Below are 15623 nucleotides of genomic sequence, written 5' to 3'. Positions count from 1 at the left end.
TAACTTCAGCTGGTGCATACTAGTTCTTCATTTCAATCTTTCTCATTCAGGAATTGATTAGAGACTCCATTTCCACCTGTGGTGGAGTAGCTTCTACGAAAACTAGCTAGAATAGATAAAACAATTGTTTGAAGGAATTGGAGAACAACCATTTTAAGCAGAACTTAAGGGATAATGGTTCTTGAGAGAACAGAATAGAAGCACTGGAAGTTAATTCCACATTTACCCTAACTTTTTCCCAGAGAGCATTTTTCAGTTCCTAGTATGGAAGACTGGAGTCCACATGGAAAATGGCAATCTTTCTGTCATTAGCTAAGTTCAGCCAACTCTTAAGATGCATATCTATATGTACAAGTTGAAATTCCAGGAAATTCATCAATAAACAGAATTTGAGTGTCTGAACAAGTTAGCAGAAATTTCACCAGCTGCATGCAACTGAGAAAAAAGGCTGAATTTTAAGCCCTGCCAAGGCAGAAGGGACTTGGTAAACTTAGTTGGACACTAGAAGGACTACACTTTAGGAGTGCAGGCAAAATACTGAAATAAAAGAGAAAAACTATATATATATATATATATTTTTTATACTTTAAGTTCTAGGGTACATGTGCATAACGTGCAGGTTTGTTACATATGTATACTTGTGCCATGTTGGTGTGCTGCACCCATCAACTCGTCGGCACCCATCAACTCGTCAGCACCCATCAACTCGTCAGCACCCATCAACTCGTCATTTACATCAGGTATAACTCCCAATGCAATCCCTCCCCCCTTCCCCCTCCCCATGATAGGCCCCGGTGTGTGATGTTCCCCTTCCGGAGTCCAAGTGATCTCATTGTTCAGTTCCCACCTATGAGTGAGAACATGCGGTGTTTGGTTTTCTGTTCTTGTGATAGTTTGCTAAGAATGATGGTTTCCAGCTGCATCCATGTCCCTACAAAGGACACAAACTCATCCTTTTTTATGGCTGCATAGTATTCCATGGTGTATATGTGCCACATTTTCTTAATCCAGTCTGTCACTGATGGACATTTGGGTTGATTCCAAGTCTTCGCTATTGTGAATAGTGCCGCAATAAACATACGTGTGCATTTGTCTTTATAGCAGCATGATTTATAATCCTTTCGGTATATCCCCAGTAATGGAATGGCTGGGTCATATGGTATATCTAGTTCTAGATCCTTGAGGAATCGCCATACTATTTTCCATAATGGTTGAACTAGTTTACAATCTCACCAACAGTGTAAAAGTGTTCCTATTTCTCCACATCCTCTCCAGAACCTGTTGTTTCCTGACTTTTTAATGATCGCCATTCTAACTGGTGTGAGACGGTATCTCATTGTGGTTTTGATTTGCATTTCTCTGATGGCCAGCGATGATGAGCATTTTTTCATGTGTCTGTTGGCTGTATGAATGTCTTCTTTTGAGAAATGTCTGTTCATATCCTTTGCCCACTTTTTGATGGGGTTGTTTGTTTTTTTCTTGTAAATTTGTTTGAGTTCTTTGTAGGTTCTGGATATTAGCCCTTTGTCAGATGAGTAGATTGCAAAAATTTTCTCCCATTCTGTAGGTTGCCTGTTCACTCTGATGGTAGTTTCTTTTGCTGTGCAGAAGCTCTTTAGTTTAATGAGATCCCAGTTGTCAATTTTGGCTTTTGCTGCCGTTGCTTTTGGTGTTTTAGACATGAAGTCTTTGCCCATGCCTATGTCCTGAATGGTACTACCTAGGTTTTCTTCTAGGGTTTTTATGGTATTAGGTCTAATATTTAAGTCTCTAATCCATCTTGAATTAATTTTCGTATAAGGAGTAAGGAAAGGATCCAGTTTCAGCTTTCTACTTATGACTAGCCAATTTTCCCAGCACCATTTATTAAATAGGGAATCCTTTCCCCATTTCTTGTTTCTCTCAGGTTTGTCAAAGATCAGATGGCTGTAGATGTGTGGTATTATTTCTGAGGACTCTGTTCTGTTCCATTGGTCTATATCTCTGTTTTGGTACCAGTACCATGCTGTTTTGGTTACTGTAGGCTTGTAGTATAGTTTGAAGTCAGGTAGCGTGATGCCTCCAGCTTTGTTCTTTTGACTTAGGATTGTCTTGGCAATGCGGGCTCTTTTTTGATTCCATATGAACTTTAAAGCACTTTTTTCCAATTCTGTGAAGAAACTCATTGGTAGCTTGATGGGGATGGCATTGAATCTATAAATAACCTTGGACAGTATGGCCATTTTCACGATATTGATTCTTTCTATCCATGAGCATGGTATGTTCTTCCATTTGTGTGTGTCCTCTTTTATTTCATTGAGCACTGGTTTGTAGTTCTCCTTGAGGAGGTCCTTTACATCCCTTGTCAGTTGGATTCCTAGGTATTTTATTCTCTTTGAAGCAATTGTGAATGGAAGTTCATTCATGATTTGGCTCTCTGTTTGTCTGTTACTGGTGTATAAGAATGCTTGTGATTTTTGCACATTAATTTTGTATCCTGAGACTTTGCTGAAGTTTCTTATCAGCGTAAGGAGATTTTGGGCTGAGACAATGGGGTTTTCTTTTTTTTTTTTTTTTTTTTTTTTTGAGACGGAGTCTCACGCTGTTGCCCAGGCTGGAGTGCAGTGGCGCGATCTCGGCTCACTGCAAGCTCCGCCTCCTGGGTTCACGCCATTCTCCTGCCTCAGCCTCCTGAGTAGCTGGGACTACAGGCGCCCGCCACCGCGCCCGGCTAATTTTTTGTATTTTTAGTAGAGACGGGGTTTCACTGTGGTCTCGATCTCCTGACCTTGTGATCCGCCCACCTCGGCCTCCCAAAGTGCTGGGATTACAGGCTTGAGCCACCGCGCCCAGCCGACAATGGGGTTTTCTAAATATACAATCATGTCATCTGGAAAGAAGGACAATTTGACGACTTCTTTTCCTAACTGAATACCCTTGATTTCTTTCTCTTGCCTGATTGCCCTAGCCAGAACTTCCAACACTATGTTGAATAGGAGTGGTGAGAGAGGGCATCCCTGTCTTGTGCCAGTTTTCAAAGGGAATTTTTCCAGTTTTTGCCCATTCAGTATGATATTGTCTGTGGGTTTGTCATAAATAGCTCTTATTATTTTGAGGTACGTTCCATCAATACCGCATTTATTGAGCGTTTTTAGCATGAAGGGCTGTTGAATTTTGTCAAAAGCCTTTTCTGCATCTATTGAGATAATCATGTGGTTCTTGTCTTTGGTTCTGTTTATATGCTGGATTATGTTTATTGATTTGCGAATGTTGAACCAGCCTTGCATCCCAGGGATGAAGCCCACTTGATCATGGTGGATAAGCTTTTTGATGTGCTGCTGAATCCGGTTTGCCAGTGTTTTATTGAGGATTTTTGCATCGATGTTCATCAGGAATATTGGTGTAAAATTCTCTTTTTTTGTTGTGTCTCTGCCAGGCTTTGGTATCAGGATGATGTTGGCCTCATAAAATGAGTTAGGGAGGATTCCCTCTTTTTCTATTGATTGGAATAGTTTCAGAAGGAATGGTACCAACTCCTCCTTGTACCTCTGGTAGAATTCAGCTGTGAATCCATCTGGTCCTGGACTTTTTTTGGTTGGTAGGCTATTAATTATTGCCTCAATTTCAGAGCCTGCTATTGGTCTATTCAGGGATTCAACTTCTTCCTGGTTTAGTCTTGGAAGAGTGTAAGTGTCCAGGAAATTGTCCATTTCTTCTAGATTTTCCAGTTTATTTGCGTAGAGGTGTTTATAGTATTCTCTGATGGTAGTTTGTATTTCTGTGCGGTCGGTGGTGATATCCCCTTTATCATTTTTTATTGCGTCAATTTGATTCTTCTCTCTTTTCTTCTTTATTAGTCTCGCTAGTGGTCTGTCAATTTTGTTGATCTTTTCAAAAAACCAACTCCTGGATTCATTGATTTTTTGGAGGGTTTTTTGTGTCTCTATCTCCTTCAGTTCTGCTGTGATCTTAGTTATTTCGTGCCTTCTGCTAGCTTTCGAATGTGTTTGCTCTTGCTTCTCTAGTTTTTAATTGTGATGTTAGAGTATCAATTTTAGATCTTTCCTGCTTTCTCTTGTGGGCATTTAGTGCTATAAATTGCCCTCTACACACTGCTTTAAATGTGTCCCAGAGATTCTGGTATGTTGTATCTTTGTTCTCATTGGTTTCAAAGAACATCTTTTTTTCTGCCTTCATTTCGTTATGTACCCAGTAGTCATCGGGAGCAGGTTGTTCAGTTTCCATGTAGTTGAGCGGTTTTGATTGAGTTTCTTAGTCCTGAGTTCTAGTTTGATTGCACTGTGGTCTGAGAGACAGTTTGTTATAATTTCTGTTCTTGTACATTTGCTGAGGAGTGCTTTACTTCCAATTATTTGGTTAATTTTGGAGTAAGTGCGATGTGGTGCTGAGAAGAATGTATATTCTGTTGATTTGGGGTGGAGAGTTCTATAGATGTCTATTAGGTCTGCTTGCTGCAGAGATGAGTTCAATTCCTGGATATCCTTGTTACCAGCCATTGCAAAAACATGCCAAAATGTAAAGACCATCGAGGCTAGGAAGAAACTGCATCAACTAACGAGCAAAATAACCAGTTAATATCATAATGGCAGGATCAAGTTCACACATAACAATATTAACCTTAAATGTAAATGGACTAAATGCTCCAATTAAAAGACACAGACTGGCAAACTGGATAAAGAGTCAAGACCCATCAGTCTGCTGTATTCAGGAGACCCATCTCACATGCAGAGACATACATAGGCTCAAAATAAAGGGATGGAGGAAGATTTATCAAGCAAATGGAGAACAAAAAAAAGCAGGGGTTGCAATACTAGTCTCTGATAAAACAGACTTTAAACCAACAAAGATCAAAAGAGACAAAGAAGGCCATTACATAATGGTAAAGGGATCAATTCAACAGGAAGAGCTAACTATCCTAAATATATATGCACCCAATACAGGAGCACCCAGACTCATAAGGCAAGTCCTTAGAGACTTACAAAGAGACTTAGACTCCCATACATTAATAATGGGAGACTTCAACACTCCACTGTCAACATTAGACAGATGAACGAGAGAGAAAGTTAAAACTATAGTTTTAGATACTTACTAGTTACTCATTGCATTAAGATATGTCAAATGAAACACTAGACTCAGAAAAACAGAGTAAATGAACAGACAGTTCATTAGAAAAGAGCCACATTGAAATGCCCACAGAAAAATGAAAGGTAAAACCAAAGGAACCTAACATATGTATGGCACATGGTAAAAATGACTGACATTTGTGCAATATTCCCAAAAGGAGTATGGATAGACAGACTGATATAGAAACAATATTTGAAAAAATACTGATTGAGAATTTTGTAAAATTGAAGACATCAAAGCAAAAATTTAGGAAAGAATATAAATTTTATATGCACATGTGTTTGTATATGTATATATACACACACTTATGTGCAAACACACACAAAGCAAGGCATACTATAATCAAGCTGCTGCAAAACAAAGAAAAAATTTCATTAATCTTGCCACTGCTTCCAGTCTTTTTAGAGCAGAGATTTTAGCAACTGTAGTTTTCTTTCCTACGTCCATTATCTCATAATTACCAATCATCTATATATAAATAAGAGTACACAAATGAAAACTATTCATAAATACGTGAATCTATTTGAGGAATTTGGAGTTAATCAGAGGAAAACTACAAAAATATACAAAGATTTAGAAAATCAAATTTATGAGAAAGATTAAAGTAACTGGGAATTTTTAAGTTACTAAAGATAAAACTGAGTAATGATCTAACCAACTAGTATACAGAGTTGGTATATATGGAGAGGAGTGTGGCCATCTGTTTGGTATATACATGCAAGACAGAGCAAAATAACATCAATATACATTGCAAAATGAGGGATTTTAAAAATTATATCCTAATGGAAAAAAAGTGTATAGCATGAGAAATTAGAATAGATTACCAGAAAATTATAGAGAAGATAATCTCTCTTCTAAGTTACTGAAAACTAAAATTGATTTTTAAAAATTTTATTTTGTACCTACTTTATTCTAAACACTAAGCCAAGTTTTGGAACACAGAAATGAGTAGCTGACACTATTCCTGACTTTTCAATATTCTGTAGGAAAAGAGCTATATGAGCAGTGAGTTTGAAAGCGGGACTTTTTATAATGATAAAAGGATCAATCCATTAGGGATACATGACCATTTCAAACATACATGTACCCAAAAACAGAGTTTCAAACTATATTAAGCAAAACCTGGCAGAATTAAAGGGACAAACAGACAATTGAACAATAATAGTTGGGGGCTTCAGTACCCCACTTTCAACAATGGATAGAACAACTTTGCAGAAGAACAAGACATTATAGTCCAGAGTTATACAGTACAACCATAGAAATAGGTACACAATAAAGGTAGAATATATGAGTTTATTTCTAAGCATTCGTGGGTGAAGGATTCATTAAGGGAATAGAAGATGAACGTCTGAAACAACTCCTCAAGGTAATTGACTAGTCATCTAGATTTTAAAAGATATATAATATACAAGTATATATATATGTATATATATTTGCTAGGATCATTAGAGAAGAGCATTTTAGACAGTGTGTAGAAAAATGTGGATATGTGTAAAAGTTTACATCTTTGGTCAGCTATTTGTGACTTTGATTTGTTGAAACTTTAGTAAGTATACTGAAGTGGAATAAGGGACGATTGTAATACTGGGACATGAGGCTGAAGAGGTGTGATTCTGTCTCAAGACAGTGAAGCATATAGATAATGCTAGAGTACTTACAATAATTACCAATCATCTATGAAATATAGCAAATATTAATTCTAATTATTCTTTCACTTCTTGAAGTGTGTGTTAGTCAGGATCTCATCTGGTATAGTTTTTAAAAATATTTTTAAATATTTGATCCTATGTAGCATTTTTAGAAATTATGTTACCTTTTTTAACTTTTATTTTATGTTCAAGGGTACATGTGCATGTTTGTTGTATAGGTAAACTCATGTCATAGGGGTTTGTTGTACAGATTATGTTGTCACCCAGGTATTAAGCCTAGTACCCATTAGTTATTTTTCCTGATCCTCTCCCTTCTCCCGCGCTCTACCCTCCAATAGACCCCGGTGTGTGTTGTTCCCCTCTATGTGTTCATGTGTTCTCATCATTTAGCTCCTGCTTATAAATTAGAACATGTGGTATTTGGTTTTCTGTTCTTGCATTAGTTCACTTAGGATAGTGGCCTCCAGCTCCATCCAAGTCCCTGCAAAGGACGTTATCTTGTTCTTTTTTGTGGCTGCATAGTATTTCATGGTGTATATGTATATCCACATTTCCTTTAGTCTACCATTGATGAGCATTTAGGTTGATTCTGTGTCTTTGCTATTGTGGATAGTGCTGTGATGAACATATACATTGCATGTGTCTTTATGATATAACGATTTATATTTCTTTGGGTATATACCCAGTAGTGGGATTGCTAGATCAAATGAGAGTTCTGTTTCAACTCTTCGAGGAATTGCCACGCTGCTTTCCGCAATGCTTGAATTAGTTTATACTCCCACCAACAGTGTATAAGTGTTTCTTTTTCTCTGAAACCTCACTAGCATCTGTTATTTTTTGATCGAGAACATCCTGGCTAACACGGTGAAACCTGGTCTCTACAAAAAATAAAAAAATTAGCCGGGCGTGCTGGCGGGCGTCTGTATTCCCAGATACTCAGGATGCTGAGGCAGGAGAATGGCGTGAACCCAGGAGGTGGAGCTTGCAGTGAGCCAAGATTGCACCACTGCACTCAGGCCTGGGTGACAAAGCGAGATTCCGTCTCAAAAATATAAATAAATAAAAATAAATTTAAAATAAATAAATAAGTAACTCAGTCAAAAAGTACTGTGAGAAAGAAATAATTGCTGAATTATTAAAATAAATCAGTAACAGACATATCATTGAATTAGATATTCTCCATTTCTTGATTTTATAACTTTATTATTTGTTTTCTTAATATTGCATATTTTAAAATAAACCAGTGATAAACCATATTGCTAGGATATATAATTTCTTATAACAATGTTAGATTTTAAAAATTAGAACTAGAAGCTAGGGCTTTTTGTTCTACCACAGGACTTTAAGCATAGAAAGCACTACAAATAATCATTTATAGAATTAATTGATTTTACATGTATGTTAAGAAAGGCTAGTTGTTTTGGCTTTATATTTAATAGAAACATGTTAATGAGGTTGAAATCCTTGGCATCATTCAGACAACAGGATCTTCCTGGGGGAAAAAAATAAGATAATGTTAGTTAATCTTAGTTAAAATGATTTCTGGCAGGAATTAAGCCAAATACAGTGATATTTTTAGAACATTCTGTTCTAAGCAAGACTAATTCATTAAACTTTACTGTGTAAATCAATATTTTGGCTTCTTATGGAAATCACTAAACACATGCTTGCTTCTTCAGTCAAAGTGAAAGCTTTAAGAGTAAAACACTGCCCAAAAAAAGACATCTATGAATTATTTTATAAAAGAAATCAATGTATATCATGTGGTATATGACAAAAATTTAGGATGAAGATTATTAAACATGCTGCTTCTTTTAGGCAAAGGATTTGCTGAAATCTTGGTGAAAATTCTCATGTTTAACTCCTTTGGCATGATTCATTAATACACCAAACATTTGTTAATTTGCCAAGCTTTGAGTACTTACTATGTGCCAGAAATGCAAAGGTAACTAAAATATTATATGTACCTTTATAATCTAATGGAGGATGTAGATCTCTAAGGAAATATTACAATAATGGGACAAACACTGTAATTTAGATATGAGTGAGGCACTATTCAATCAGCAGAGAAAGTGCTTATCTCTGCTTCTAGAGCTCAGATAAGTTTTCTGAAAGTTTTATTGAATCCGAAAAGATGGTTAGGAGTTTGTGGGCTGGAGAAGAACATTCAGGACAAGGGTAATATGAAGACATATGTTTAAGAAATGGATACATTTATGAAACTACTAATTGATCATTGCTAGAACATAGAAGGACTGTGAAATAATGAGACAAGAGATAGAACCAGGAATGAGGTTTATGAGGGAAATTTAACTTGTTAAGGTATTATGCATTACTTAAAGGTGTGGCATGTTGAAAAATTATATTTTAGAAGGATTAGACTTGAACATCTGTGATGAGGATATTATTAAAATGTGTTTCCAGATAAGTGACTTAGTCACTAATTGCCGTAGGAACTGAGAAAAAAGAATGCATCCAATATTTCCATATTTTTGACATGATTAATTATTTACCATAAAAAATTGGGGTAAACTAGAGGAAAAGCAGATTTCAATGGGGGCAGAAAATGAAAATATTTCTGAGCTACCCTGAATTACCTTTAAATATTACTTTTTTTTTTTTTTTTGAGACAGAGTCTTGCTTTGTCACCAGGCTGGAGGGCAGTGGCGCAATTTCAACTCACTACAACCTCCGCCGCCCGAGTTCAAGCGATTCCCCTGCTTCAGCTTCCCAAGTAGCTGGGATTACAGGCACACGTCACTATATCTGGCTAATTTTTTTGTATTTTAGTAGACACAGGGTTTCACCATGTTGGCCAAGATGGTCTCTGTCTCCTGACCTTGTGATCCACCCGCCTTGGCCTCCCAAAATTCTGGGATTACAGGCATGAGCCACCGTGCCTAACCAACATTACTATTCTTAAATGAACATGGACCAAGCATTTTTTCTGGAATAGTTTCTTAATGGCAGTAATCACTATCTACATATTTATTAATTTTGATTATAATGACATGTCATTCAGAAAAGTAGTAAAATTGAAAATATATTAAAGGAACTTATATTAAGGTAAGAAATGTATTATGACATTTAATAAAGTAAGTTAGGAGAGCCACATGTATTCATGTTTTATTTTGCAATTGCTGATAATACACAAAAGAAGGCATAGAACATTCTACAGGATAAATGGTAACATTAGCCCACACACACACACATATAAAACCTCTCAATACATTTAAAAAGATTGAAATCTTACAAAGTACGGTCTCTGACCACAAAAGAATAAATCTAAAACTCAACCAAAACAAAAAAAAAAGAATTAGAAGTTAGAAAATTTACAATATGGAGAAATTAAACTCTTAAATAACCAGTGGTTTAAAGAAGAAATCACAAGTATAATTCAAAAATACCTTGAGGCAAATGAAAACAAAAACACAACATGTGAGAACTTATGGAATGTGGTGAAAGCAGTGCTCAGGGGGAAATTGCATTAAAAAGGTAGAAGCATCTTAAATTACCTTAACCTTATACCTTGATGAACTAGAAAAAGAAGAGAAAATAAACCCAAACTAGCAGATGGAGCTATGTAGGAGCAGGGATGTTGTATGATATTGAAGTTAAGTTGGTATCAATTCAAACTAGATTGTTATAAATTCAGAATGTTAAATATATTTCTTCCCCATGATAATCACAAAGAAAATATCTAAAAGATATAGACAAAAGGAAATTAAAAGGGAGTCAAAATGATTCACTAGAAGAAAACATAAAAGAAAATAGCTAAACACATTAGAAGGCCGTAATGAAACAAAAGAAGGCAATAAAGATTAGAGTTGAAATAATCAAAAAACAACAAGGAGTAACAGAAATCAAAACTTATTTCTTTGAAAAGATCACCAGCCAGGCACTGTGGCTCATGCCTGTAACCCCAGCACTTTGGGAGGCCAAGGTTGGTGGATCACCTGAGGTCAGGAGTTCGAGACCAACCTGGACAACATGGTGAAACCCCATCTCCACTAAAACTGCAAAAATTAGCCAGGCATGGTGGCAGGCGCCTGTAATCCCAGCTACTTGGGAGGCTGAGGTAGGAGAATCACTTGAACCTAGGAGGTGGTGGTTACAGTGCTGAGATCGTACCACTACACTCCACCCTGGGCAACAGAGCAAGACTCCTCTCAGAAAAAAAAAAAGAAAAGAAAAGATCATCAAAATTGACAAACTGTTAGCCAGGTTGACTTAGGGAAAAATTGAGAAGATCAAACACTAAAATCAGAAATTAATGTGGGAACATTACTACTGACCTTACAGAAATAAAAAGGATTATAAGAGAATACTATGTACAATTGTATGCCAACAAATTAGATAATTTAGATGAAATGGACAAATTCTTAGAAACCAATGAATTACCCAAAAGAGTTAACACCAGTCTGTCCTAAACTCTTCTGAAACATATAAGAGGAGAGAATGCTTTCTTATTCTGTGAGGCCAGCATTACTTTGCTACCAAAGCCAGATTAACACATCACAAGAAAGGAAAATTACATATCAGTATCCCTTGTGAATATAGATGCGAAAACACTAGCAAACGGAATGCAACAGCATATTAAAAGGATTATATACTATGACCAATTAGGAATATACCAGGAATGCAAGAGTGGTTCAACATAAGAAAATCAATTACTGTAATATACTATGTTAATAGAATGAATGAAAACAAAAAAACATGATCATCTTATTTGACAAACAAAAAACTTAACAAAAATCCAACAACACACTTCTATGGTAAAAACATGTAGAACACCAAGAAAAGAAGGGAATTTCCTTAACATGATAAGTAGGCATCTATGAAAAGCCCACAGCTAACATCATTATACTCAGTGATGAGAAAAAGGTTTTCTCCTTATATCAGGAACAAGGCAGATATTCTTGTTTTCACTATTGCTGTTCACCATTGTACTGCAGGTTCTAGTCAGAACAGGCAGACAAAGAAAAAAAGGCATCTATATTGGAAAGGAAGAAGTAAAACTATGTCTGTTCACAGATAACATGCTGCTACATATAAAACGTTTTTTATCACAAGAAAGCTACTAGAGCCAATAAATGAGTTCAGCAAAGTTGCAGGATACAAGCTGAGTACACAAAAATCATTTGTGTTTCTATATACCAGCAATAAATCCAAACTGGAAATAAAAACTATTCCATTTAAAATAGCATCTGAAAATCCCTTGAAATAAATTTAACCAAGGAGGTGAAAGACATTGAAAATTACAAAATATTGCTGAAGGAAATTAAAGAAGACCTAAATAAGTGGAAAAGTATCTCATGTTTATGGAATGAAAGAGTTGATTTTTTTTGTTTTTTGAGACGGAGTCTGGCTCTGTTGCCCAGGCTGGAGTGCAGTCACGCCATCTTGGCTCACTGAAACTCTGCCTCCGGGGTTCACACCATTCTCCTGCCTCAGCCTCCCGAGTAGCTGGGACTACAGGTGCCCGCCACCACACCCAGCTAATTTTTTGTATTTTTAGTAGAGACACAGTTTTCACCCTGTTAGCCAGGATGGTCTCTATCTCCTGTCCTCGTGATCTGTCCGCCTCGACCTCCCAAAGTGCTGGGATTACAGGCATGAGCCACCATGCCTGACCAAGTTAATATTTTTAAAATGTCTACTACCCAAAGTTATCTACAGACTCAATATAGTTCCTATCAATATTCTAGTAGTCATTTTTTTTTTCAGAAATGGAAAAGCCAAACCTAAAATTTCTATGAAGTCCCTAAAATTTCAAGGTGTCCCAAGTAGTCAAGACAGTTTTGAAAAAGGACAATATTGGCACACTCACACTTCCCAGCTTCAAAGCTTAGACTAATCAAGACAGCCTGGTATTGACATAAAGACCTATAGACCAATGGAATACAACTGAAGATATAGAAATGAACCCATGCATCTGTGGCCAATTGAATTTCGACAAGGGTGCCAAGTCAAAGCTGTGACCATAGCTTTGAGAAAGGAAATTTCCTCAACAACCAAATTTTAACATGGAAAATAAATAACTTGAAACCATACCTCACACCATATAGAAAAATGAACTCTAAATGGATTAATGACCTAAATACAAGAGCTAAAACCATAAAACTCTTTGAAGAAAACAGGGATAAATCTTTATTGCCTTGGGTTTGGCAGTGGATTTGTATATATGACACCAATAACATGAGCAACAAAAGAAAAAAATAGATGAAGTAGACTTCGTCAGAATTTAAGTTTTGTGCATCAAACAACATTATCAAGAAAGTGAAAAGACAACCTATAGAATGGGAGAAATATTTTAAAACCATATATCTGATAAGGGTTTAAAATTCAGAATATGTAAAGAACTTGAACAACTCAACAACTACAAAAAAAACAAATTTTAAATGGGTAGAGGACTTGTTATCCAAAGATAACACAAATGGCCAGTAAAAGATAAAAAGATCCTCAGCATCACTAGTCATTAGAGAAATGCAAATTCAAGCCACAATGAGAGGCTACTTCACACCCACTAGGATGGCCATTTAATGAATATAACAACTTTGACAAGGATGTGGAAATTGGACCATCATATATTGCTCATAGGAATATATAATACAGCCACTGTGAAAAACAACTTGGTGGTTTCTCAGAAAGCTAGACAGAATGACAAAGCAACTCTACCTCCTAGGTATATTCCCCAAAAACTTAAAAAGAGGGACTCAAACAGACACTTATATGCCCGTATTCATCATAACATCATTCACAATAGCCAAAAGATGGAAACAATCCAAGCATCCATTAACAGCTGAATGGATAAATAAAATGTAGTGTGCATATGTAATGAAGTATTATTCAGCCATAAAAGGGAATAAAGTTCTGCTACATGTTACAACATGAAAGAATTTTGAAAACATTATGCTTAATGATATAAGCCAGACACAATAGGACAAATGTTGAATGATTCTACTTGCGTCACGTGTCTAGAACAGGCAAATTCGCAGAAACAGAAAGTAGATTAGAGGTTACCAGGAGCTGGGGTGGGAGGTAAATGAAGAATTACTGCTTAATGTTTACAGTTTCTGTTTTGAGTGATGCAAACGTTTTGGAAATAGTAATGATATACAATACTGTGAATGTATTTAATGCCACTGAATTGCACACTTTAAAATGGTCAAAATGCAGCTGGACGTGATGGCTCCTGCCTGTAATCCCAGCACTTTGGGAGGCCAAGGCAGGTGGGTCACGAGGTCAGGAGATGAGACCATCTTGATCAACATGGTGAAACCTCGTCTCTACTAAAAATATAAAAATTAGTCAGGTGTGGTGGCATGTGCCTGTAGTCCCAACTACTCAGGAGACTGAGGCAGGAGAATCGCTTGAACCCAGGAGGCGGAGGTTGCAGTGAGCTGAGATCGCACCACTGCACTCCACCCTGGGCAACAGAGCAAGACTCTGTCTCAAAAAAAAAAAAAAAGTATATATATATATATATTTTTATGTGTAGTATTTCAACTATTACTACCACTATCACTGCCAATGTAATACTATTTTTATATATTGACTAGAGTAAAATAGAGCTATATTTTACGCCAGAGTGAATTCTTTCTTCAACAATGAGAAGGACACTGTAATATAATAGAAAGAACATAAAATTTGGAGTGAGTTATTATCTAGGCCTCAGTGCAGTAACTGTGCAATACTGATAGCATATTAAACTATCTGTGTTTAATGAAGTCATGAAAATAGAAATGTCATTTTCAGAAATCAGTTCAAAGGTAAAAACTACTAGTTGGTAAAGTTTTCCTTATTTTGGTTATAGTCAGGTAATGGAAAGAAATGATGGGCTGAAGTAGGTTTATTAGTGAACAGGTATTTTTAATAATGTATATGTCTCACTTGTTTCTATTAGTTTTTTTCTAGATTGTTTCTATATTCTGGGATTTTTTCTCGTTTTTACCTCAGCTTTCATCTTCTTTCTCATTTCTATGTTCAGCATAATATGGAATTCCTCCAAGTTTCCTCCATTATTTAGCCACTTGATCTTATAGCTATCTTACTATGATCTTGTTTGTTACATTACTGGTATACCTCATATGAAGTGAATTAAGTTAAAATTCATTTGTGTTTCCACCATTTAATCATGGTATTTTAAGTGTAAGAAATAATTCTCAAATCAAGATTTGGATACGCACTTTGGGAGGCTGAGGCGGGGGCATCACGAGGTCAGGAGATTAAGACCATCCTGGCCAACATGGTGAAACCCTGTCTCTACTAAAAATACAAAAATTAGCTGGCGTGGTGGCGCGTGCCTGTAATCCCGGCTACTCGGGAGGCTGAGGCAGGAGAATCGCTTGAACCTGGGAGGCGGGGTTGCAGTGAGCCGAGATCATGCCGCTGCACTCCAGCCTGGTGACATAGTAAGACTCTGTCTCAAAAAAAAAAAAAAAAAAGATTTGAACACTAGTTTCTTTAGTAAGAATAAGTGGTAATAAATATTAAAGAGTTTTAATGCATATTTAATACAAATCATTTGGTTGGAATTTTTTTTTTAATGGAAACCAGAATGGTATTTATTATTTTACATTTGGGAGAGGAGATATCCTAAAGGGTCCATAATACATAAGTCTCTTACGTATGATACTCCTTTTTTTCTTACTGAGGTGCTTACAAGCTTAGATAAGTAATCAGAAGGTTCCTTGGTAAGCACTGAATTAGAACAAAGGCAGTTAGGTAATTTGGAGTGTATTAGCCTAGAGTACCTGATAGAGATGTAATAGGAGCCACAACCCTGTATGTAATTTTAAAGTTTCTAAGTAGCCACATTTTAAAAAGTGAAAAGAAACAGATGAAATT

General features: G+C 36.3%; 1 protein-coding gene across 27 annotated transcripts in view; it reads left to right on the top strand.

The window, feature by feature from the left end:
* Window positions 1-15623, top strand: part of LOC105472850 (gephyrin) — a 737491-nt gene that overhangs the window by 300638 nt on the left and 421230 nt on the right. The window lies entirely within an intron of this gene.

The sequence above is a fragment of the Macaca nemestrina genome, chromosome 7, assembly GCF_043159975.1.
Source record: "Macaca nemestrina isolate mMacNem1 chromosome 7, mMacNem.hap1, whole genome shotgun sequence".
Lineage (NCBI taxonomy): Eukaryota > Metazoa > Chordata > Mammalia > Primates > Cercopithecidae > Macaca > Macaca nemestrina.
This window is presented reverse-complemented; position numbering and strand designations above follow the sequence as displayed.